Source organism: Anoplolepis gracilipes, chromosome 9, assembly GCF_047496725.1.
Source record: "Anoplolepis gracilipes chromosome 9, ASM4749672v1, whole genome shotgun sequence".
Classification (NCBI taxonomy): domain Eukaryota; kingdom Metazoa; phylum Arthropoda; class Insecta; order Hymenoptera; family Formicidae; genus Anoplolepis; species Anoplolepis gracilipes.
This window is the reverse complement of record NC_132978.1, coordinates 6,376,598-6,400,728: the sequence shown is the minus strand read 5'-3', so window position 1 is coordinate 6,400,728 and position 24,131 is coordinate 6,376,598. Positions and strand designations below refer to the sequence as shown.

At 36.5% G+C, this 24,131-nt stretch overlaps 1 pseudogene; it reads right to left on the bottom strand.

Moving 5' to 3' along the window:
* Positions 1-802: 802 nt before the first annotated feature.
* LOC140669654 (uncharacterized) lies at positions 803-1,882 on the bottom strand (annotated as a pseudogene).
* Between the last annotated feature and the right edge of the window lie 22,249 nt (positions 1,883-24,131).

The following is a 24,131-nucleotide window of genomic DNA, read 5'->3' as shown; positions in this document are numbered from 1 at the left end:
TTTGCACATTTGCATTGTAAAATTCCTTTCCTCTGTCTGTTTGAAAATTTTGCGGACATCTTTCACCATTGCGAATTAGTTTTGCGATGGTGAAAGACATTTCGTTTCCGCTCTTACTTTTGAGCGGTATGGCCCACGCATACTTGCTCAGCACATCGATAACAGTGAGTATGTAATTGAAACCTTTGTTGACTCGTGCATAAGGACGCATCTCAACCACGTCTGCCTGCCACAGATCATCGTATCCGCGTACTATGACGCGTCTACGCGGAAAATTTCTTCTCGCCGGAGCGTACAATTCTTTCACGAGCTGTCGCTTTTCAGAGTTGTTTTTCTTTTCTTGCATGTTTGATCGCGACATATTACATAATAATGTAAAAGTTCATGTATAATTCTTTATGTATCTTTTCCTGAGTCGGATGTAGTTTGCACACATATCTGAAGCATTTTCTGCATTTCATGCATCATTATCTGAAGCGTTTGCACGCGCGTTTCGAGCGCAATAATTGTTTCCTTAATTTCTTTCTGTCTATTATTCAAAAGTTCAACACTCGTTTCAACGTACCGTTTGTTAGCAGCATCGTTATCATCTTCCGGTTGCGCTACACGTCGTATCTTGCGCAACCTTGCGTCAAAGCCGGCGCTAGCCAGACACAGAGCGTTATCTCGCACATACGTTCTTAGTAATCCGTTCCATTCATAGTATGCATTATTCGACATACCGAGCGATACTCCAAATTTATTAATTGACATTTCAATACGAAATGTTTTGACAGAATGACTAGTATCGTCAACATGTTGTTTAATTTATAATAAGACCTGCCTCGCGAAGCTCTTCGATAATTGACATGATTTCATTGTTGCCTGCTCGACGCGAAGCTTCCAGCAGCCGCAAACGATCTACCAATTCGTTGGGATCGTTCCAATGCACGTATTCAATTTTATTCTCACTCAGTGTCATAGTGCGTGGTAGGTTTATATCTTTTCCAATTTTTCTTTTGATAGGAAATAATGAAGCGATTATATATTTATATTTGTATTTTTTGTTACCTAATACTGGATTACGCACATTACTATCACGTCTATGCGCGTTTATCGCCAGTAATATACTTTTATATTTATGCATATCGTTCTCTGTATATACAGCATCGTCGGGAATTCTCTTGAAAATTAATTCGTAGAGGCCCGGCGTCCCCGCATATTTTACTCCATTGATGATTATATTATTATTCTTATCCACTTCAAAATGTTTATCACCGAGCATCATTCCTTCGTTGGAAAATTTAACACCGTATACGTAATCCATCTCGTTATTTACATCTTGGCCCAAAATTGCTCCGATATATCTTTGTCCCAGCGGACCAAGATGTTCTCGCAACATATTCTGACCCTCGGATGTTTGTAATTGACGTTAAACCGACGTCACAACCGCTTCGGGTGTGGTCTCAAAAATTTCTTCGATGGAAGGAGACGAGATTATTTGAGGTTGTTGTACAGCTTTTATCGGAGTCGATTGTTTCATTTGCTTTGATTGAATTGGTGTAGAAGTTATTAATGAATCGTTTGATCGTTTGCGTCCCCCATTTGATATTTTTTCATAAGTCAGTGAAATGTTTGTTCGTTTCTGCTTTATGCTCTCTTGTTCTTTTCTAGGTATATTAAACGACTCCACTTTCGATGCATCAGATTCTACATTGATGGTATTTTCAACAATTTGTTTTAGAGGTTCAGTGATTGGCTTAAAATGTCTCTCCAAAGCGACGTCTTCCTTAATTTTACCAGTTTTTAAAGCGTGATATTTTTTGCGAATTGATTCGCTCGATTTTGCAATCTCTCTCATAATCTTTTCACGTTCATCATCAGCATCATTGTTGTTTATCATGATGGATATTTTGTAGATGTTGTTAGACTGATGTGTCGACAGCGACTAACCTCTCTACGGTATCGCAAATTCATTAAATCCTTTTCTATATCGTCCATTGGTCAGCGAGCTGTCTTTATCAATAACTACGAATCCATACTTGTGCTGCCAGCATTTCTGGCATAATGCGTGAAAATCGTCGTATGACATGTCAGCATTTACATGATCGTTGTACACATGTTTCAGGTTTGTACTATCCTGTTGAAATAAAATCAACAGAATCGCATTGTCGCGTATGAGACGCTTGGGTATCTTGGCATACGTTTGACAAAGATAGAAACAGTCGACGGTCGAGTGTCGACCCATTGCAAAGTACTCTTTTATCGTATCTTGTTTATCGCACGCTACGTCATCAAAGATAAAAACGAAATTCGGAAGCGCCTCGCTTGGAGAAACGACTTCATTATTATTAGAGAATGTGAAATAACCAATTTCGTCTATCGGTGTTAATAAATTTTCCAAATATGGATATTTCGGTTGTTGAAGCGATTTTGAGTATACATACAGGTTCTGCGAACACCGTACGGACTTTCAATTAGACTTATCAATACATTAGTCTTACCACAATTTGAAGGACCGCAAATAATACCGCGTATAGTAATTGGTAACATGTTTCCATGCTTGCGTATTTCTTTTTCAAGCATTAGTCTATTATCAAAGTTTGTAACTTTGATTATCGTCGCTTGCCGCACAAACCGCATTTTGAGAATGAGTCATGGGAGAACCTATTTATAGATGCGCATCGAATCGAAACCGCTCAGTATTGAAAATGTTTTTTCATCTGTCGGACGACTGTCATATTCTCGAGCTTACCTCTGAACAGTTGCAATATATACCAAAGATTATTTTATTGAGACAATTTAGCCGCTATGTGGAACGACTGTGGGACAAACTTCCCGAACATATAAAGACTGATTCTGAAGTACAACGGTATCGTAGATGTTTGCGACATTATAATTTACCGTGGCAGCAAACACATATCGACGGTCCAGCACCATTTATTAAAGATTGCTACGAATGTCAGCGAGAATTATAAGAGGTAGCGGTCTATTGAATCGTGCGATAAACGCGCTTCCTATCGAATTACATATTCCTGGATATCAGTTTTGCGGACCGGGAACTCGTTTAAAAGAACGATTGGCTAGAGGCGATCGAGGTATCAATCCATTGGACGCTGCGTGTCGCGACCACGATATAGCTTATTCGCGAAGCAACGACATCGGCGAACGACACGTTGCGGATCGTATACTAGCTGTGAAGGCGCGGGAACGTATTACCGCGAGGGATTTGACTCTTGGTGAAAGAGCGGCTGCTACGGATGTTTGGACGGCCATGAAAACAAAAACGAAATTTGGTGTGGGAATGAAGATGAAAAAATCACCGAAAAAGAAAAAGATGTTGAAAAAACGAATACTTCCAATAGCGAAGCGTGGTGGTATTTTACTGATTTTACCATTGTTGGGAGTAGTCGGTTCTTTGGCTGGTGGAGCAGCGGGAATCGCAAAGGCTGTAAACGATAGCAAGGCCGCGCAACGCCAATTCGAAGAAATGCAACGTCACAATCGTGCTATGGAAGGTCGTGGACTTTATCTCGCTCCATACAAGCGTCGACGGGGGTTCTCAACGACTGCTAAGAAAAAAAAACGTTAAAAATGCCTGCGGGTGTAACAACTAACGTACAATTGGAACAACTTGCAAGACGTATGCGTATACCTTTCTTTAGAGGCGTTTTCATGCGCAATAATTTACCGATAAGCGGCGTGCAACGAAACGAGAGCTGCATTGTCAATTTGGACGACGTTGAGGGTCTTGGTATTCATTGGGTAGCATACGTAAAGAGGGGAGATAATGATGTGTATTTTGACAGTTTTGGAAATCTTCGACCGCCCGAGGAATTGGTACAATATTTTGGACAGAATGTAATAAAAATTGAATATAATCATGCGTCTTATCAAAATTATAATCAGAGTATTTTTGCGGACAATTGTGTTTACAATTTCTTCAAACGATTAAATTTAAAGCCTAACACTCTACTGTCGTGACTCAGTATTCAACATGTCACTGACACTTACGTTGACTGGTAAGAGTAGCGTTCTTGCCGTAAGCTACTTTCCAGCCATAGATTTGAACGATGATGATTACGAACTTGGTTTAACGGATTTTGAAACTTATACAATACCGAACGTGAATTCCTCGAATAATAAATTTTACTTTGACAACGACGACAAGGAAATTACGATTCCCGAAGGATCGTACGAATTGCATGGTATAAATGAATATCTAACGCATGCAATTTTACAATACGATTCCTACAACATTGTTAATAACAATGATGAGAAATATCCAATAGTGATTCGCGCTAATCATAATACGTTGAAAAGTGAAATTAAATGCATATACAGAATAAATTTTAATAAGCCCAACAACATAGGATCGTTGTTGGGATTCTCGAATCGTGTATTGCAGCCGCGGAAATGGTATGAATCAGATGTGCCGATAAATATTATTAACGTAAACATTATTCGAATAGAATGCAGTGTGACCGCTGATGCATATAGCAATAGTAAGCGCGTACACACGATACATGAATTTTCTCCGAGCGTACCACCGGGATATAAGATATCAGAAACGCCCGCGCAAATCATTTATCTACCGATCGTCGTGCGAAGCATTACTGATTTAACGATACGTGTTGTGGATCAGGAGGGTCGATTACTCGATTTTCGAGGAGAGAAAATTATCGTACGATTGCACGTACGACGACGTCAAAAATAGTATGCTTGTGTTGAATGAAACGGAGCACGCGAGATACAATATCTTTACGAGGGACAATACTTTTGCGAGGCGAGGAGGCGAGCGGTGTCTGGTGACAATAATCAGGTGTCTGGTTACGCTAAAAAGAAGCTCAGCGCGTTGAATCGTGAATTTTTAAAGTCTTTGGGATTTGTCGTACGAAATAATTGAAAGAATGATTGACATTTTGAACATTGGAAGCAAACCGATCTTTGACGACCGTATAGTAAAGGTTGAAACTCATACGTACAATCCATACGCAAATACAATACTTGGATATAGCGATAAGATACAGATATCTATACAGCATTAGGATTTGTACACGTTGCCGTTGCAAAGCTTCCTTTACGTCGAAGGAAAATTGACGATAAGGAAAAAGAATGAACTAATGATATTGGGAAATAATTGCGTTTGCATTCATGTTTGATGAACTTCGATATGAACTCGACAATGTGGAAATTGATCGCAACAGAAACGTTGGAATAACTTGCACGATTAAAAACTACATTTCCCTTACACACGAGAGAAGTAAAATCTTGCACAACTCTGCGTGGAATATAGTTGCAAATAATGGTGGCGAAGGTTACTTCAATTTTTGCGTGTCGCTCAACATGTTGCTTGGATTTTGCGAAGATTATAAGCGCGTTGTGATTAACGCTCGTCATGAATTGATTCTAATACGTTCACATTACGACAACAATTGTCTATTTCGAGCTCAGGCTGCTGAAGCTGAGATTGAATTACATAAAATACAATGGCGTATGCCTCACGTAATATTGAACGAAATTAGTAAACTGTCCTTGCTACGAGCGTTGGAGAGCGGTAGATACTTGAACATGAGTTTTCGCTCGTGGGATCTATACGAATATTCTTTGCTACACAGTACGACCAAGCATTCGTGGACTGTGAAAACTGCCTCTCAGCTGGAGAAACCGCGATATGTAATCTTTGCACTACAGATTGATAGAAAAAATGTCGCGTCGAAAGATATTACCAAATTCGACGACTGCAAATTGACAAACGTTAAACTCTATCTAAACTCTGATTTTTATCCGTATGATGATTTAAATTTGGATTTTGATAAAAAGAGATACGCTATCCTTTTCGACATGTATGCGTGTTTTCGTAAATCTTATTACGGATGCAATAATGATAATGTATTATTTACCATGGCAAAATTTCTAGAGTGCGGTCCTCTCACGGTCATTGACTGCTCGCGACAAAACGAGTCTGTCAAAAATGTTACCTTGGACGTAAGAATAGAATTTGAATGTAAGCTAGACGTACCCGCAAATACTACCGCATATTGCCTCATCTTGCACGATCGCATTGTCGAATATAACCCGTTGACAAATGTTGTCCGCAAAATTACATGAATCAGGAATAATCCCTTCCAATGTTATAACATTATAACATTATAACATTATAAAACTAGCGATACTCGATGATTGACATTAGTCGTCCGTCGTAGTTCTCGCCAATATCATTTCATTATGGTTGTGCCAACATTTGTGGATCTGCAAGGATTTATTATCGATAAAAAATTTATCGTGAAAGAAATTGCAATTCTGACAAAGGGCTCTGTACTCTCTCATTATATTTTTACGAATCTTACACCATTCCGTTTGCTCACGAGATCTGAGAGATCTCAAGTTGCATGGTTGATTGGAAAACATCACAATCTGCAATGGGAAGATGGAAACATTCCGTACAGGGCCAAACGTTTAATCACTGACGCCGTTGAAAGATGCATCTTCTCGAGTGTATGTCAAAGGACATGAAAAACGAGAATGGTTGATGTACGATAGTGGTTCAAACATGATTCGATAGATGTTTGTTTGATGTATGATAGTGGTTGGATCGATCTGTAGCAAGTATTATATCTCTTAGCCATGTATACATCTATGTGGTGAATATTACATTTCAATACGTAGTGCATCTGGTATTATATTTCAAGTCATGATATTAAGATATTTATTTGATGTATGATTGAGTTCAATGTTTAGATCGATGTTGATCAATGTTTCAATAAATGTCTGATGCTTATTTGATTGTGACACTATTTAATTATAATTATCTGTATGAATGCTGTGTGGAGCGACAGTTCACGTCAGTTTTTAATTCTTTATCAGTTATAAAGAGTAAGCATTTGTTACTAACTCTTATGTCATGCACATCTTCTACCCATTTTTTTCACCGAGACGTTACCTAGCTCTCGCTGGAGCTGGCATAAAGTGTCTGTCAGTGATCCAGTGAAGTGAAGTTCTTTTGTGAAGATTTTAAAATGTCGAGCATTATGTCATTTCTCGACGCTATGTTCGAGACGGGATACCGTCGTCTTCAGCTTTCCGAAGGGGTTGGCAAGCGAAGCCATCGGCGTGCACTTCGCTGAGTCAAGAATTTGGCTCGCGACCTATTCCGAGCGTTGTTGGATGTACTGTTCGAGGATGTAAGTAGTTTTTATTATTATTTTTATACGCTTTTTTTATTTATAATATATTTTTATTTATATTTATGCGCTTTTATCTTTTACAGTATTATCAATATCGGTACTACCACATCCCACTTGGTGATGTAAGTAATTTTTATTATTATTATTTTATACGCTTTTTTTATTTATAATATATTTATATGTTTTTTTTCTTTTACAGGAATATCTATGTTACCACAACCTCATCCCGGGCTATATCAACATCGCGCACATGAAAGAGGTGCGTCACTTGCGGAAATTCCACCACGAATATGCGGAATATGAGGATTTGTGAGGCGATGGTCCCCGTGCTCGCTTCTTAGATGGGCTCTTCCCTTACCTGTACGTGGACATTTTCTGTTTCCGCAGGCTGTTTGGAGAGGAGCCTCGTATTGTAAATATGCTCAAATTTTAAAGATTTTTTTAAAAATACTAATAAAAATGTTCATTTTCTTTTCTGTTACAGACGCAGCCGTCGCGAAACTGTTTCGTTTAAAAACTCATATTGATATGACGTGTCTCTTTGTTTGTGTTTATTTCAATTTATTAATCGTCGATTTTAACTAGTCAAATATTTAACTGTTTCACAATTAAGTTCTACCTTTAAACATGTTCCATTGTATTCTTTCTTCTTAATTTACGTTGACACTTGAAAAGGACCACAACCATATGGTCAAAACGTCGTGTGAATAAATTAAATGATTTTGGCTAGTCAGGTCGTTTTAATTAACCCGTTGTTTTTAAATTTTATATTTTTCAATTTTATATATATTAGATTTTAGATTTTTTATATTTTCTTTATTTTTTATATTTTTAAAAACACACACACACACTCTATATGTATACACACACACACTTTTATGAATAAAAATTATGTTTATGATAAATATGTGTATTGTGTTTTGCGCCTTCTTTATCTATCCCAACCTTCTTCCTCCTCTTAGTATTAAGATATTAAGATAATGGAAAGAATATCGTAAAATCACAAAGAGCAACTTAAATTTAGATTTAAAAAAAAACTTATTGTTAGACTGAGCAATATTGAATGTTTGTAACATATAAAAATTATTAGTATTATTTAAAAACCTAGAATTAAAGTTAAAAAATTCTCTGTGTTCTCACGTACGCCTTAGCCTCCGTCTTATCGCGTTCCCGCTATCCTTTCTCCTCATCATCCTTCTTTCTCTCTCACATTATCATTCTATTGTGCTCTCCTCCTTTTCCTACCACATCATGCTCTCATTTTCCTACGCTATGTACAATGCACATAGCGCTCTCTTTATCCTATCCTATACCACGCGTCTATCGCTCCGTCTCCGTCTACCGCGTTGCGAACGCCTATTGCGCCGTCTCTCTCTATTCATCTCCCTACTCGCGGACCCATCGGTTACACCCAGTGATGCCAGAAGTCCGACGAGAACAACGCACAACCACAAGCGAAAACAGCGTACGTGTGAGCTCGGCGCTTCGGCTAGCTTCGGATCGTAGAAGAAGACAGATAAATCGTTTTCTATCTCCTTCTTACCAAGCCGACACAAAAGCGACGGGCGACGCTTTCGCTTTTCAATATCTCGATTAAATATATTATTGTTTTATTACATATACTATATTATTAATTTTTGAAATATAAAGTTTTCTTGTTATTAATAATAGTTTTTATAGCCTTTATTAATTATTTTCTTGTATTATATTAAATAATTTTTACATTTTTTTGTTATACATTTAGAGCTGTAAGAAAATGTATTATTAAAAAGCATTTAACACAGTTACGCGTTACGCGTTAAGTACTTTTTAACAAGTACGTTTTCTTACAGCTCTAAATGTATAACACAAGGATGTAAAAATTATTTAATACAATACAAGGAAATAATTAATAAAAAAAGAATTAATAAAGACTGTAAAAAATACTATTAATAGCAAGAAACTTTATATTTAAAAAGTAAATAATATAGTATATGTAATGTAATAACAGTAATATACTTAATTTAACTTTATCATATACATGTATTGGCAATATACAGGGTGTCCCCGAATTGGCGGATCAACTCTCGTGGGTAGATAGAGCGTGTTAAACTCAAGACAAAAATCTTATATCATTTTGCTAAATTCACAATAATTAATAAGATATTATAAATTAATAAAGATCGGCCAATCCGTGCCAGTATAAGCGCGCGGCGCGAAGAAACCTCCCAGTTGTTACTTGATACTAGACGCGCGGCAAGATATAAACGCAGAACGCAACTGTACGTATCTCTTTCAGGACGCCCTTTGTACGTCCGTTGTACAGCGCTTCGCCTACTGTCTCGCTGCGCGCTTAGTATCAAGTAACAAGTAGGACGTTTCTTCGCGCCGCGCGCTTATCCTGGCACGTATTGGCCGATCTTTATTAATTTATATCTTATTAATTATTGCGAATTTAGCAAAATGATATAAGATTTTTCTCTTCAGTTTAACACGCTCTATCTACCCACGAGAGTTGATCCGCCAATTCGAGGACACCCTGTATAATAAAACGTATACTAACGTATACACACAAACGTGTGCTGACCACATATACGTTTGTGTCACTGTGTTGTAACTTAAAATAATGAATGGTGATTTTCCTCACCACTCATGGGGTATCACTAATGGCGCGTTAGGTTTTTTTTACAGTGGACCTTCGCCCGGAGCCATATTGTACCACATTTTATATTGTATTATACACATGTGAAGGAAACTTTATATATGATGTCTGTTCATTACAGACAAATTTTTTGTCTATAAAATACAATTTATTTTATTTTAAATATTATTATTATATATCAGATTCGGTATTTGAAATGTTATTAATATCAGCAGCAGATATTGTAAAATTATTCTTTTTTTTAGGACAAACAGGATATAATTTATCCGACGATATGAGAGTCAAATGTTCTGCATTTATCTCCATATCTAGAATATTTTCTTTTCTTGCTTTTAACGCTGATTTTAATACGCAAATAGCATTAACACACACGGACGAAAGTTTATTTTGTTTTTTTGTTTTTAAATCTGATAGAAAAGCAAACATTCTTTCTGAGTCAGCATTCAAATTTGGAAGTGATCTAACAGCATTCAAAAGAGACTTCAGATTGGGATATTTACATTTAAAAATTTTTTTCCACATCTCATCAAAATTTAATTTTGAAAATTGTTCTTTTTCTGCTATTGTAAAATCTAGATGTAAAGTATTCTTTTTTAAATTATTTTCATCAAAACCACCGATGGTTTGAGCGACAAAAGAAACATCATTGAATGATGTTTCTCTTTTAATGTTATATAATGCTATATTTGATTGAAAGACTATTAATTTTGATAAAAATTTATCTTTAATTGGCAATCTTTTACGAATTTCTTCAGCAGCAGTCACGTAAAATTGCCAACAATTCTCTCGAATATTTGCAATTATGTCTGTGTGTCCTTCTTTCATTAATTTATCAAGATGCTCCTCACAATCTAATCCCAAATTTATATCATTTAAAGATTTTTGATTTTCTTTTTCAGAAAATTGAAAATTGTCCATAATTATACATACATTATTTAAAAGCTCTGACTTTAAAAAATGTTTTGAAATTGTTATTAAAAATTCTAATGATTTTGGCTGTAATAAATAAATTCTTGTTTCCAGAGCTTGGAAAAATGCATTAAGAGTTAAAAAATTCAAAACATATTTTAAAAATAAAAAATATGTTTTTACATCAGGATTTTGCATCACAGATAATAAATATTCTCCTGACTTTGATTTTTCATTTATGACCATTTCGGTTAAAAAAAGCTTAGTTGTATTTCAAAACTCGAGAAATCTTACAATACATGAATGGCGAGAGAGCCATCGTGTAGTAGATAATTTTAAAATTTTACGGTTTGTTTCCTGAAAACATTCATTAAATTCTTCATAAATAGCAGTACGCTTAGGACTATTATGAATATAATTTGCGATTTTTTATTAGAAACCCTTCACAATATTTCGGTATTTTAGTACATGCAGCAAGTGCAGCCAATGCAGCGGAATGGCATGGACATGGCAATGTTAATACATTTTTACACAATTCTTCTAACTTTTTCTTAAATGAAAGATGTTTGCCTGTCATGACAGACACATTGTTACATGACAAGGCAACAATATTTGAAAATGGAATATTTAGTTTCCACATTTCATTTTTAAAAGCGCTAAATAATTTTTCCGCGCTGCTATCTTTCGCATCAATATTAATTAATTTAATTAATTGCGTACGAATTTCTAATGTTTCAGAATCAACATACCGTACTAGAAACGTCATCCATTTTTCATTGCAAATATCAGACGTTTCGTCAATAAAAATAGAAAATTTCGTATTTTGAATGCTGTTGACCACGCGGTTTGTTTCAATCGGACACAATACATTAGAAATTATATTTTTACATTTTGTTCGACCCATTCTCATACTTTTCAATACATTAGGATCTTTTCCTACTTGTTGAAAAAAAACTGAGAATTTCTTTTGCAGTTTGATGCGAAATATTCTTATCAGCGATTAATGCAGCATACCGAATTTCTGTTGATTTTTTTCGCTCTTCAAACGACAAAAGTGAGTCGTCCAGTATATTTATATTTTCGTATACATTCTTTGTTTCTATTTTATTGTTTTGATATATTTTTATATGTGATACGGATTCTGCGTGACGATAAATTTGCGTTAAACCACCGACGAAAGATTTATTGCAAAATGAACAAAAAAATGAATTTATGTCATGTGGTACTTCGCTTAGCCATGGCTTAAATAACTCAATCTCTAACCATTGTTGTCTAAATTTATCTTTTTTACATATTTTTATATCTGAATCTTTATTATTATTATTTAATAAAGATGAAGTATCTTCTTTAGTATTATTTCTGTGACACGCAGAATCTGCATGTCTTAAAACAGGTGTGTTGCATGATAAATTTTTTTTGCATAAAATGCAATGATATAAACTATCATCAGAAGATACTTTACGTATCCAAGATTTAATTCGATCATCATTAAGCCAAGTTTCTTGAAAGCTTCACTTATATTTTTTTTTAATATCTCATTCATTTTTAAATATAATATTTAATTAATTTGAAACAAAGAATGAACGAAAAGAAATGCAGAAAAAAGATAAAAATATGTAGAACTTTTAAACAATACAGACTTACAGTCAAGACTTAAAATTAGAATTGCTTCAGATCTTTAACACCATCCAAAGCACACGTACAAAAGATACATTTAATCGCAAGGAACAATTTCACAAGGCATATACATATAAAAGATACGTTCATTCGAAAGAAAATTGTATCTGATAAAGGCTGTGAAACAAATAAATAGCGTATGAAATAAATAAATAACGTTACCCTTGAAACGTTCGCAAGCGTTGCAAGCATTTTATTGGATAAAAAAACAAATGATAACAGATATACCGAGTTGCCGATTTTTGCTTCATTTCTCTTTCATCATCGCAGCGACACGATGTCTCGTAAGTAATAAATTAAAGTATTATTATTTATATTTGTTACGTCCAGGCCCGTAGAAAGGATGGGTCAGAGGAAGGGCGTAACAGGAACTGTTCCGATGTCAAAAGTCTTATCGACCAGTGACTCGGTCGAGCGAGCTGCAGGTTAACAAACAGGTAAACGACGGGTGTCGTTATTACTTTGTTATGCGAACGCTCTCTCTCGGTGGTCCCTTTTTGGTAAGAGAATCGAATCTCTTTTACGCGGGACGGGACCTTGTGTGATCTTTCGCGTGGAGGGAGTGAGGGAGTTAAATAGGTTTACCGATCATTTAATTTTTAAATTAACATTTATTTAAATGATCGCTACCATTATACATATAACTTTATTGATATTATCAAATCCGCCTTAAAATTATTTGTATGAGTGTGTGTGTGTTTGTGTGTGTGGATCGCGGGTGTTACATAAGTACGGAGGTCATCAATCAGAAAAGAGGGGGAAGGAGTGCGATTCTAAAGATTTTATTCTGGTTGGTATTTGTTACAATGGTTTATAATAAGAAAAAAAAAAAAAAAAAAAAAAAAAAATAAAGATTTTCGAAAATGTAATATGTGTTACGGCGCAATTTCGCACACGGTCGTGTCGTCCGATCTATGGTCTCGGTTGGCTCGCGAGAATCGGCGGGTTGGCGCGATTTTAGGCATACTTAGTAAAAGAACAGGGTTGAATAAAGGAGAAAGGAGACGATGAAAGAAAAAAAACAAAAGAGAAGGAAATTAAACTTACTACTTAGGCAAATGGTTGCGTTTTAGCTGCTGGTGTAGTTGTGGCTCCAGTTGTGGTCTTACTCGGCGGGTGGTCTTTGTTGAGCACTGACTCTAATAGGTTTTAAGACGTAATCGGAACTCCCGCAGTGTAAAACGAATTGCTTGAGTCAGCGAACGACCGAAAAATCTGTGCCGAATGGATCTGATGCTGTACTATCGACTGATTTTAATTTTGTGGTTGTCGTAATACGCGAGTTTTCCCTTTTTATATTAAATCTTGAGGGCGTGTTAACAATTTGGGCGGGAGTATTTTTGATATTTTGACGTGTAAAAAGCTGTCGTTCGGTGAGATCCTTCTCCTCCTTATTTTTGATTGTTGCTGATTAGTGGGCTCTGTACGGCCTCTTAGGAAATTTGGAGATTCTTCATTTGGTTATCTCCTGGGATTATGCAGCTGTTTTTATCCATTATTTATTTAGGGGATCTCGCTTTCGGTCCTTTTCGGTCATTTCTTTGAACATCGATTTCAATGTTTTAAAACATTTTTTCGTTCCGCGGCCCTCTTATGACTGGTCGGGTAATTATTGCTTTATCATTATAGGAGGTAAAGACGTGGAGCCAACAGTGCGTAGCGGCATTATTTGTTTCTTTCTTAGGATTATGCAGCTTTGTTGATTTATTCATTTAGAGGATCTCACTATCGATCCTTTCCGTTCGTTTCCTTTGAACATCGATTTCAATGTTTTTTAAAATATTTTTGTCGCGCGATCCCTTTTATGATTAGTCGGGCGATTATTGCTTCATTTTCATGGGAGGAAAAACGTGGAGCCGACAGTGCGTAGCGGCATTATTTGTTTCTTTCTTAAGATTATGCAGCTGTGTTTGTCTGTTTCGTTGTTTAGAGGATTTCGTTATTGATCCCTTCCGGTATTTGTTTAGATATCGTTTTTAGTAGGTCTAAACATTATTTGATAATAACGGTTCTTTTTATTGCGCGACCCGTTTTTTGTGACCGATCGGACGATTATTGTTCATTTCGTGGGAGGAAAAACGTGGAGCCGACAGGACGTAACATATTTATTGGAAAAATATTATAAAAAGATTAATTTTTTTCTTTTATAACATAATTTATTATATTTTATTTTTGTAGACGATATTCAGGAAGAATTAAATAACCTGAAATTGGAAAATAATTCCACAAATGTGCAGCTGTTGATGCAATAAATATTATATTATCAACAATAAACGGAACTGTTGCATCAACAGCTGCAACATTTGCAGCAGCAGCAGCGGCCACAAGAACAGCGGCCGCAAGAACAGCGGCCGCAAGAACAGCAGCAGCAGCAGCTGGCAAAAGGTAAAAATGGTATATTATTTATTATAATTTATTTAATTATATTAATTTATATTTATATTGTCATTCATTTGCTATTTATCTATGTATATATTTATTTATCAGAAAAACAAAAAAAAAGGGGAGGCGGGCAGTCGCGTGGCTGCTGGTATAAACAGCGCGGCGGCAAGGGCGGCGGCAGGGATGGTAGAGTTACACCGCGGACCTCTTTTCCCTCTCCGCAAACCTCTCGTCTACCGGCCGCATCGTAGACCTCTTCTCCTCTCCGCGTACCTCTCGCCAACCAACCGCGTCGCGGATCTCTCTCTCCTCTCCGCGTACCCCTCGTCTCCAAACCACGCCGCGGACCTCTTCCCCTCTCCGCGTTCTCCTCGCCTACCAACCGCGTCGCGGACCTACAGCTGCGCCGCGGACCTCTTCTCCTCTCCGCGTACCCCTCGCCAACCAACCGCGTCGCAGACCTCTCTCTCCTCTCCGCGTACCCCTCGTCTCCAAACCACGCCGCGGACCTCTCCCCCTCTCCGCGTACCCCTCGTCAACAAACCGCGCCACGGACCTGCGTGACGTCATCCCCCCGCGCCCGCGGTTCCCCCTCGCATCCCCCTCGAGCTCCTGGGTTAGAACTCCTTATATCACTACTATTTATCTTTCTCTACTGAAAAAAGATGTAGATTTCTTTAAAGAAAAATAGTATTACGCAAGGAAAAATTCTGCCCGCTCTTCCACAGAAACAAAATTTTGTGTCGTATGACAAAGAACTACAGAGTACATCTAAACATATTGGAAGAAATATATTAGACGAAAATATATTGTTTAATGCAGTAAGCAAAAACGGGCATTAGTTACAATTCATTAACGGTTTATGATATTTGTAAAAAAATACTAATATTTAGTTTCTTTTCAGATATTGATAATAACAACAAAATTGTTACAGATAGTACATCTTTTATAAAAAAATTTTGCTTTACGTATAGAAAATGAAAATCTATATTCTCATGGTAAGTTTAAAAAATACTAATACTTTTATATATTTTCTATAAATAAAGAAGTATGCAAAAATATATTTGTTGCATAATGTATAATATAGAAAACACAGGAATTATATTCATATTCTATAAACTAAATAATATTAATTTATTTTAGAATTTAAGGAACTATTCTTAAAAAAGTTAAATAGAATATTATTTAAATTGGCCGCGATTGAAAATAAATTCGAATCTACTATGCATTGCAATAAACATATAAAAATTTTGCTTTACAAAATGTATTCAAAATATTCAATTGATGGTCGAAGCATCATTATAATATAAAGGTTTGATCAATCCATATTTATAACAAACTATCAAAATACATATGCGTTATTATCTTTTTTTTATCCTCTCCTTATAGCAAGTATTATATATCTTATTCTTGTATACATCTGTGTGGTGAATATTATATTACAGTACGTGATGCATTTTTCTGTTAGTCTGCATTTTTAGCAGACAATAGACGTGGAATATTTAACATCTTTAAATAAGTAGTCGATCAATGACAGCTGATTACGAACCGATCATGGTTCGTTTCTAATGTCGATCGAGGTTTGTTTGATGTTGATCGACGTTCGTTTGATATATGATAGTGGTTCAAACATGGTTGGATTGATGTTCATCGCGGTTCGATAGATGTTTGTTTGATGTTTATTTGATGTATGATCGTGGTTTAAACATGGTTGAATCGATGTTTCAATCGATGTTTCAATCGATGTTGATCAATGTTCGATACATGTCTGTTTAATATTTATTTGATTGTGTCGTGATTCAATAATCGTTTTATTATAATTATCTGTATGAATGCTGTGCGGAGAGACAGTTGTCTTTTTTATTACTGATTTTTATTATTTCTTTTTTCGCTTATTCTTTATAAAACGTATCCTGTGTATAGTTGGATCTACATTCATTTTGCTAAAGACGCTGAAAAATGCTGATGTAGATGAAACGTCATACTCGAGTTAGAAGAAGATGAGAGATGTGAGATTAAAATATATATATATTTGGGAGGAGCGTGTATCATAGGAGAGTTTGCGATCATCCTTGTGATAATCTTGTCATATCTGGTGAAGAAAACGAAAGTTTACGATCATCCCTGTGACATTCTTGTTATATCTGATAAAGAAAACATTGTGCTCATGGATGACTTGATGGACATTTTGTCCGATTTGTCTGAATCGGATGTAGAATCCTTACACGACAGTGTTTATGACAGTAATTTTAGTGATGATACAGAAAATGTTGAGCGTAAGTTAGATGCTGCAGAACTCCATACATATGATGTGATGAAACGAATGTGCGTTGTATTTTTTTATTATAGAACCACGAGTGGTCGTAAATACGGTACATCGTGTTTCATGAGAATAGTGGACATGTTTCATGATATTATAGTTTATGAACTAATCCTCAGATTATTTTGCAGGGAGTGCCGAAATCCGTTGTATCAAATAATGCCATGTAATTTTTGTTCGTTTTGTACGAAAAAAGACTAATGTATGAAAAATAAAATTATTATGTTACGTCCGCGGGATCGATATATATATCGAACGCGACGCGACGCAACTGACATTCGCGGACCGCACTCGTAAATAAATATACACTTTTGTATTAAAAAGATAACTTTAATGGTAAATACGAACTTCAATAACAATAACACAAATATTAATATGAGACGTGACCGTTTAGCTCGACAGCTGTCAGAGATCTCTCGAAATGTCCGCCGTTTGACAACCGAATCGCCCGATATCCCGGAGACGATTTTCTTTTGCCATAACGAGCGGCAATGTAACGCGGCGCGGGAACGCGAAGCAGGGACGTAACACTTAGTGGTGATCTATGGAGGAGTGTGTATGACCATCCTTAATACGATCTTGTTATAGCTGATAAAGAAAATTTTGCGTTGATGGCTGTTGCACAAACTAAGATCTGTGTCTGAAAAATAAACTATTATTATGCATGTGTGGTAATAAACATTTGAACTTATTATTAATATAGACATTTCTTATGACTGTTTTTTTCAAAGATAGAAGAACAATATTACTTACAATGGGGCTTTTCATAAGAGAACTCAAAAAACATGTGAAGGAATGGAGACATGTAATCACTCTTGTTCGAGACGATGACAGTGAAACGAAGACTTTTCTATGAATGTCGATACCAAAATTTATTCACGATCGGGAAGTAGGCATGCAAAATGTAGATGTGCAACATTTCACCCGCCAAGCTGAAGCTGTTGACTGTAACTGTGTATGATTGCGATTATACAGAATGGCCAGTCAATTTAGAAAAAAAATTTTCCGTGAAATTTGTAATAATTATAAATCATCTCTCGAGTATCTTAACGATGAACTTTATTCCAATGAACGCAGATTTACTCGATTTGTGGATTCAGAAGATTGTTGGATAGATCAGTGTACTGCATATCATACAGGTGAAATATACAAAGCGAATAAGGAAATACGGATGTGGAACCAGTAGACGTTATCAGTGTACAGAATTCAATTATGGTTGGGTAGCTGAATGTATTCGGGCTTGTACATATCTGCCGTGTGTGTATATATGTATCCCAACAGATATAAACAATAAGGCCCGTATTCTGAGCGTACATTTAGTAGCACATTTATAGATCACTTTTAGAGGCGCTAATAAATGTTTCGGTAATACGATTAAGATCCGTCATATTCTCACCGCACATTTATAGCGCCTTTAGCTTAGAGGTACATTTTGACTATCATGTCATACATCATGCGAATTGTTCGTTTATAGCGGCACTATGATTGGTCGTCGCGCGTCAATTACGCGCCATAAGATAAATTTACAACTTCATTATAAATTTCAAAAGCATCTATTCTATTTCGAAACACTCGCGACTCACGTTCACGTACTGCATTTATTTCCCGAACTTCAATCGCATGATCAATATCTTCCAAAATACATCCATGATTATGTACTTTCGTACTTTTGTATATATTTTTGTATTTATTTTGTACTTTTGTATGTTTGTATTTTGTACTTTTCTAGTTGAGTACTATTGTATTAACTTTTCGCAATTTATATACTTCGCTTTACACACTGATGCACTGTTAAGATAAAGAAAATTTTTAAAGTGCTCAAATATCATAATTATTGTTGTGTAAAATCTTTATTAATTGTAAGAAACTCGATATATATCCATTTTATTAACAAAATCAATCATAAAACGTTGATAAAATCAATTGAACTTGTCAATCGTAACTGTTACGCACAGAGTGCTTTTATCTTGCTAAAATGTGCCTTCGACCACATTTAGCGGCGCATCTATCGATATGGCATAAATGTGCTATAAATGTGGCTTAGAATAGGATTTTCACCATAAAGTTGCGCTTTTAGGCTAAACATGGCGATCCGCCTCTAAATGCGCTGTTAAATGTGCGCTTAGAATACCGTCACATTTAGCGCGTCATCTAAGGCACATTTAGAGGCACATTTAGCGATAAATGTGAGCTCAGAATACGGGTCTAAGTGTTTAGAATTTATACTTTCGATGGCTGTTTACCATAATATTGAGACTGATAAATTTAAGAAATTGTTTGTAGATAATCAACATGAACGTTTGTTATACGTTTTGGACATTTGTGTACTTGTGGAAAGACTCTTGACTGTACATGTTTGGATAAATATACATATCCAAACAAATACATGTTGTCACCACCATTACCGCAGTCGTTGCCACGTGATATCGAAGGATATAGTCAACATGAAGTCTGTAATTTCGACTTTGACAATGTGAATAATATTTGAAATTAATATTGTAAATATCTTTTAAAAATGATAAAATGTATATACTAATAAGATTTGTTTTTTTCTGCAGATTATCCGCAAATGAATTCTCAGCATTGCCCTACATAGAAGGCGCAAATTATATTCTATTTCATATTATATTATATTTTATATTTCCTATTTTTATATTTTATATTATATTATTAGATATTTTATATTTTTATTTGTTTGATTAACTGCATTTGGTTTCTTCTTAATTTAAATTTTCATTTTTTACTACATAACTTTATCAACCTTATGATTAACAATTTTATTCGTTTGACTAACTACTTTGGTTTTTTTCTCAATTAAAAGTTTTTTATTTTTATTATTTAACTTTATCAGCCTACCAACCAGTGATGTTTAGACAATAGTTATAAACTTATTCACACTAACAAACGATAAGACAATTACTTTGGTCGAGAGTTTGCTATTTTGCGTTTTGGACCTATATTCTCTTTCCAACAATGTGTCAACGTTACAATATTTATGTAAGTGACTGAATTGCGTTCTTATTATTGTAACTTTCCGTTCTATACTTATATTTGTCTTTTATACGATTGTATTTAGATTTATTATACTGATTGTATTTCGATTAATTTTGCGCTGAAGATGGTCTAAAAGAAGGCCGAAACGTACGTCTCATCTTATGTCAAACCAATTTAAATTTATTTTAATTTTGTTGTTTGAATGAATACAGATTAAAAAATTGCGCCTCACCAATTGCCTCGTATTGCCTCCTTTTTTCCCAAATTTATAATTTTATATTTTTATATTTTATATTTTTAATTTTAGAACACACACACACATACACACACATTATATGTATACATACACACACTTTTTTGAATAAAAATTATGTTTATGCTAAACATGTACATTTGCTTGTGTCTCCTTTATCTATTCTATCCTTCTTCCTCCATATATTATATAATAAGATAATATTTAATATATGTATATATAATAACTTAATATTTAATATATATATCAAATATTAAATTATTATATACAGGGTGTCCCCGAATTGGCGGATCAACTCTCGTCGGTAGATAGAGCGTGTTAAACTGAAGAAAAAATCCTTATATCATTTTGCTAAATTCGCAATAATTAATAAGATATAAATTAATAAAGATCGGCCAATCCGTGCCAGTATAAGCGTGCGGCGCGAAGAAACCTCCCAGTTGTTACTTGATACTAGGCGCGCGGCAAGACGTAAACGCAGAACGCACTGTACGTGTCTCTTTAAGTACGCCCTTTGTACGTCCTTTGTATGTCCTTTGTAGACCGCTCCGCCTACTGTCTCGCCGCGCGCCTAGTATCAAGTAACAAGTAGGAGGCTTCTTCATGCCGCGCGCTTATCCTGGCACGTATTGGCCGATCTTTATTAATTTATATCTCATTAATTATTGTGAATTTAGCAAAATGATATAAGATTTTTCTCTTCAGTTTAACACGATTTATCTACCCACGAGAGTTGATCTGTTCGGGGACACCCTGTATATATTAAATATTATCTTGTTATATAATATAATATAATATATATATATATAGGGTGTCCGGTAATAACCGCCTCACCACTCATATTCAGGTTACTAAGCGCGCTACTCATACGCATCCATTTCCAGTCATAGACCGCTCGTCCTATCATTCAATGAGCGCCTAGTAACCGCGTAGCAGTAGGATGGGCTTTCTCGCCGAGCGCTTGTACTCGCCCAGATTTGTCAATTTTTGTTAATTAATTTCTCGATAATTATTTCGAAAATCGAAAAATAGTAGAGGACTTTTCTACTCAGTTTGACCTGCTCTATCTGTATATAAGCGGTGAGGCGGTTATTACCGGACACCCTGTATATATATAAAATTTAATATACAAAAATTTATTTTCTCGCGTACGCTTTAGCCTCCATCTTATCGCGCTTCCGCTATCCTCTCTCCTCACCCTCCTTCTTTTTCTCTCACACTATCTTTCTATTGTAATCTTCTCCTTTTCCCACCACGTGCGCTCTCCTTGTCCTACGCTATGTACAATGCATATAGCGCTCCCCTTATCCTATCCTATACCGCACGTCTATCGTTCCGTCTCTTTCTACTGTGTTGCAAACGCCTATCGCGCCGTCTCTCTCTATCGCGTCGTCTCTCTCTCTATCGCGTTGTCTCTCTCTCTATCGCGTCGTCTCTCTCTCTATCGCGTTGCGAATGTCTATCGCGTTGTGAACACATATCGCGCCGTCTCTTTCTATCGCGTTGCAAACGCCTATCGCACCATCTCTCTCTATCCCTCTCCTTACTTGCGGACCCATCGGTTACGCCGCGGACCTCTCCCTCTCTCCGCAAACCCCTTGCCTACCAACCGCGCCGCGGACCTGCGGCTGTGTCGTGGATCTCTTCTGCTCTCCGCAAACCCCTCGCCTACCAACCGCGCCGCGGACCTGCGTGACATCATCCCTCCGCGCCCGTGGTCCCCTTCCTGCTCCGCAACCCCCCTCGAGCTCCTTGGTTAGAACTTCCTATAACACACTACTTTCAATTAACGCTATACATATGATCTTATTTTTTTATCGGCCTTAGGTTTAAGTATGTGTGTACGTGTATGTGTGTGTGTGTGGATCGCGGGTGTTACATCGGCACGGAGGACGTCAATCAGAAGAGAAGCGGAAACGAGTGCGATTTTAAAGATTTTATTCTGGTTGGTATTTATTACAATAGTTTACCAGAAAATAATAAAAATTTGCGAAAAGTGTGATGAGTGTTACGACGCAATTTAAAATAGACTTACTACTTAGGCGAATTTAGTCGCGGTTTGGCAGCTGGTTTAATCGTGGTTCGGCTGCGGCTCCTGTACTTCGTTTGGCAAGTGGTCGACGTTTCGCACTGACTCTAATTGTTTTAGGGTTTGTGTAGAACTCTTGATATGCGAAGTGAATTTTTAGAATCGGTAAACGACCGAAATAAATCAAAAGTATAATTGAGCGAGAGTTAACGGTGCCGAATGAATCCAGTGCTGTATTACTGACTGTTGAATCTCGCGCCTCCGCCGACGAACGTCGATCGCCTTTCGGAGAATCCTCTGACTGCGCGACCAATCAGGCGCAACTTTGACACACGAGCTTTTGGCCAGAGAATGTTGCACTTTTTGTACTACCAGTATATGTGTTTCTGTCGTCTTATTTGTCTCGTCTCAATACGAAACGCATCTTTCGTGTGCTAGCCTTTTTCCTTTGTGGATGAGTTTCGAAGTTTGAAAAAGGATAGTGATCTCTCCTCTAACTGGCGAGTGGCGGTTGAGAACTAATGTTGTCAGCTCTCCAGTTCACAACGAAATATCTAAGGAATTACGCAACGGATCTTAGTGGACAAGGAAACAACGAGACCCCGGAAATTATTGCCGGAAATCACACACGCCATTAAAAGGAAAGTTCATCTGAGGATACGGATTACACATTACCGGAATAGGCGGACTATTCCGACGATGTCCTAGTCATCTCGGCAGGTACTCTTGCGGATATTCGGTATCTTTGTTGTACAAGCTCCCCTGTAGTGAATCTCGAGCTTGTACATGCATACCGTTTATCTCTTTCTCTCTCCTTTACTGGCTCCCTACTTAATATGATCTCGAGCCGGTAAATGTGCAGTACCTCTTTCGCTCTCTCTGCAAGCTCCCTTCCAGAACCGCTCGAGCCTGCAAGACTGAACTTTCTCTCTCTCGTTACAGGCTCCCTTCATTGTTCATGCTCAAGCCTGTTAATGCGTCTCGTTGTCTTTCTTTCTCTTTCTTTCTTTTAGAAGGCCCCCCTTACTGATCGCACAACGCTCGGGCCTTCTAACACGAACAACTTTCTTTCTCTCTCTTTCTCTTAGAAAGCCCCCCTTGCTGACAGACAAGCGCTCGGGCCTTCTAACACGGACAACTTTCTTACATTATTTACTATTTAAGGAAACCTCGCATCAAATCTTATTATTGAATTTAATTAAATTATTTTTTACCATTGCAGTGGATCTGAATAAATTAGACGCAACCGTTTCTTTTCTTTTTTTGTTTCTTTAAAGTGTTAATTTAAGTTTGACAATTCGAGTTAAATTTTCTTAACGCCACTGCATGATTCAACTTCAGCTTCTGATGTTTGCATAACCATTTTTGTATATTGTTAATTTTATCAAGAAGTTAATAAAAGGATATTTTTTTTCATTATTTTAATTTGCATAATCCTGCCGCCTGCTTATTTCTCATCTTATTCTTTACACTGACTGGTTCGAAAATTAATATGGTGTAGTGCGCAAGTATTCCCTTTTTATAGTAAATCCTGAGGGCGTGTTAACAATGATGGGCGGGAGTACCTTTGAGATTTCGACGTGTGAAAAGCTGTCGTTTGGTGAGATCCTTCTCCTTCTTATTTTTTGATTGTTGCTGATTGGTGAGCTTTGTAAGGCCCCTTAGGAAATTTGGAGATTCTTCATTTGGTTATCTCCTGAGATTATGCAGTTGTGTTTGTTGTTCATTTATTTAGAGGATCATGCTATCGATCCCTTCCA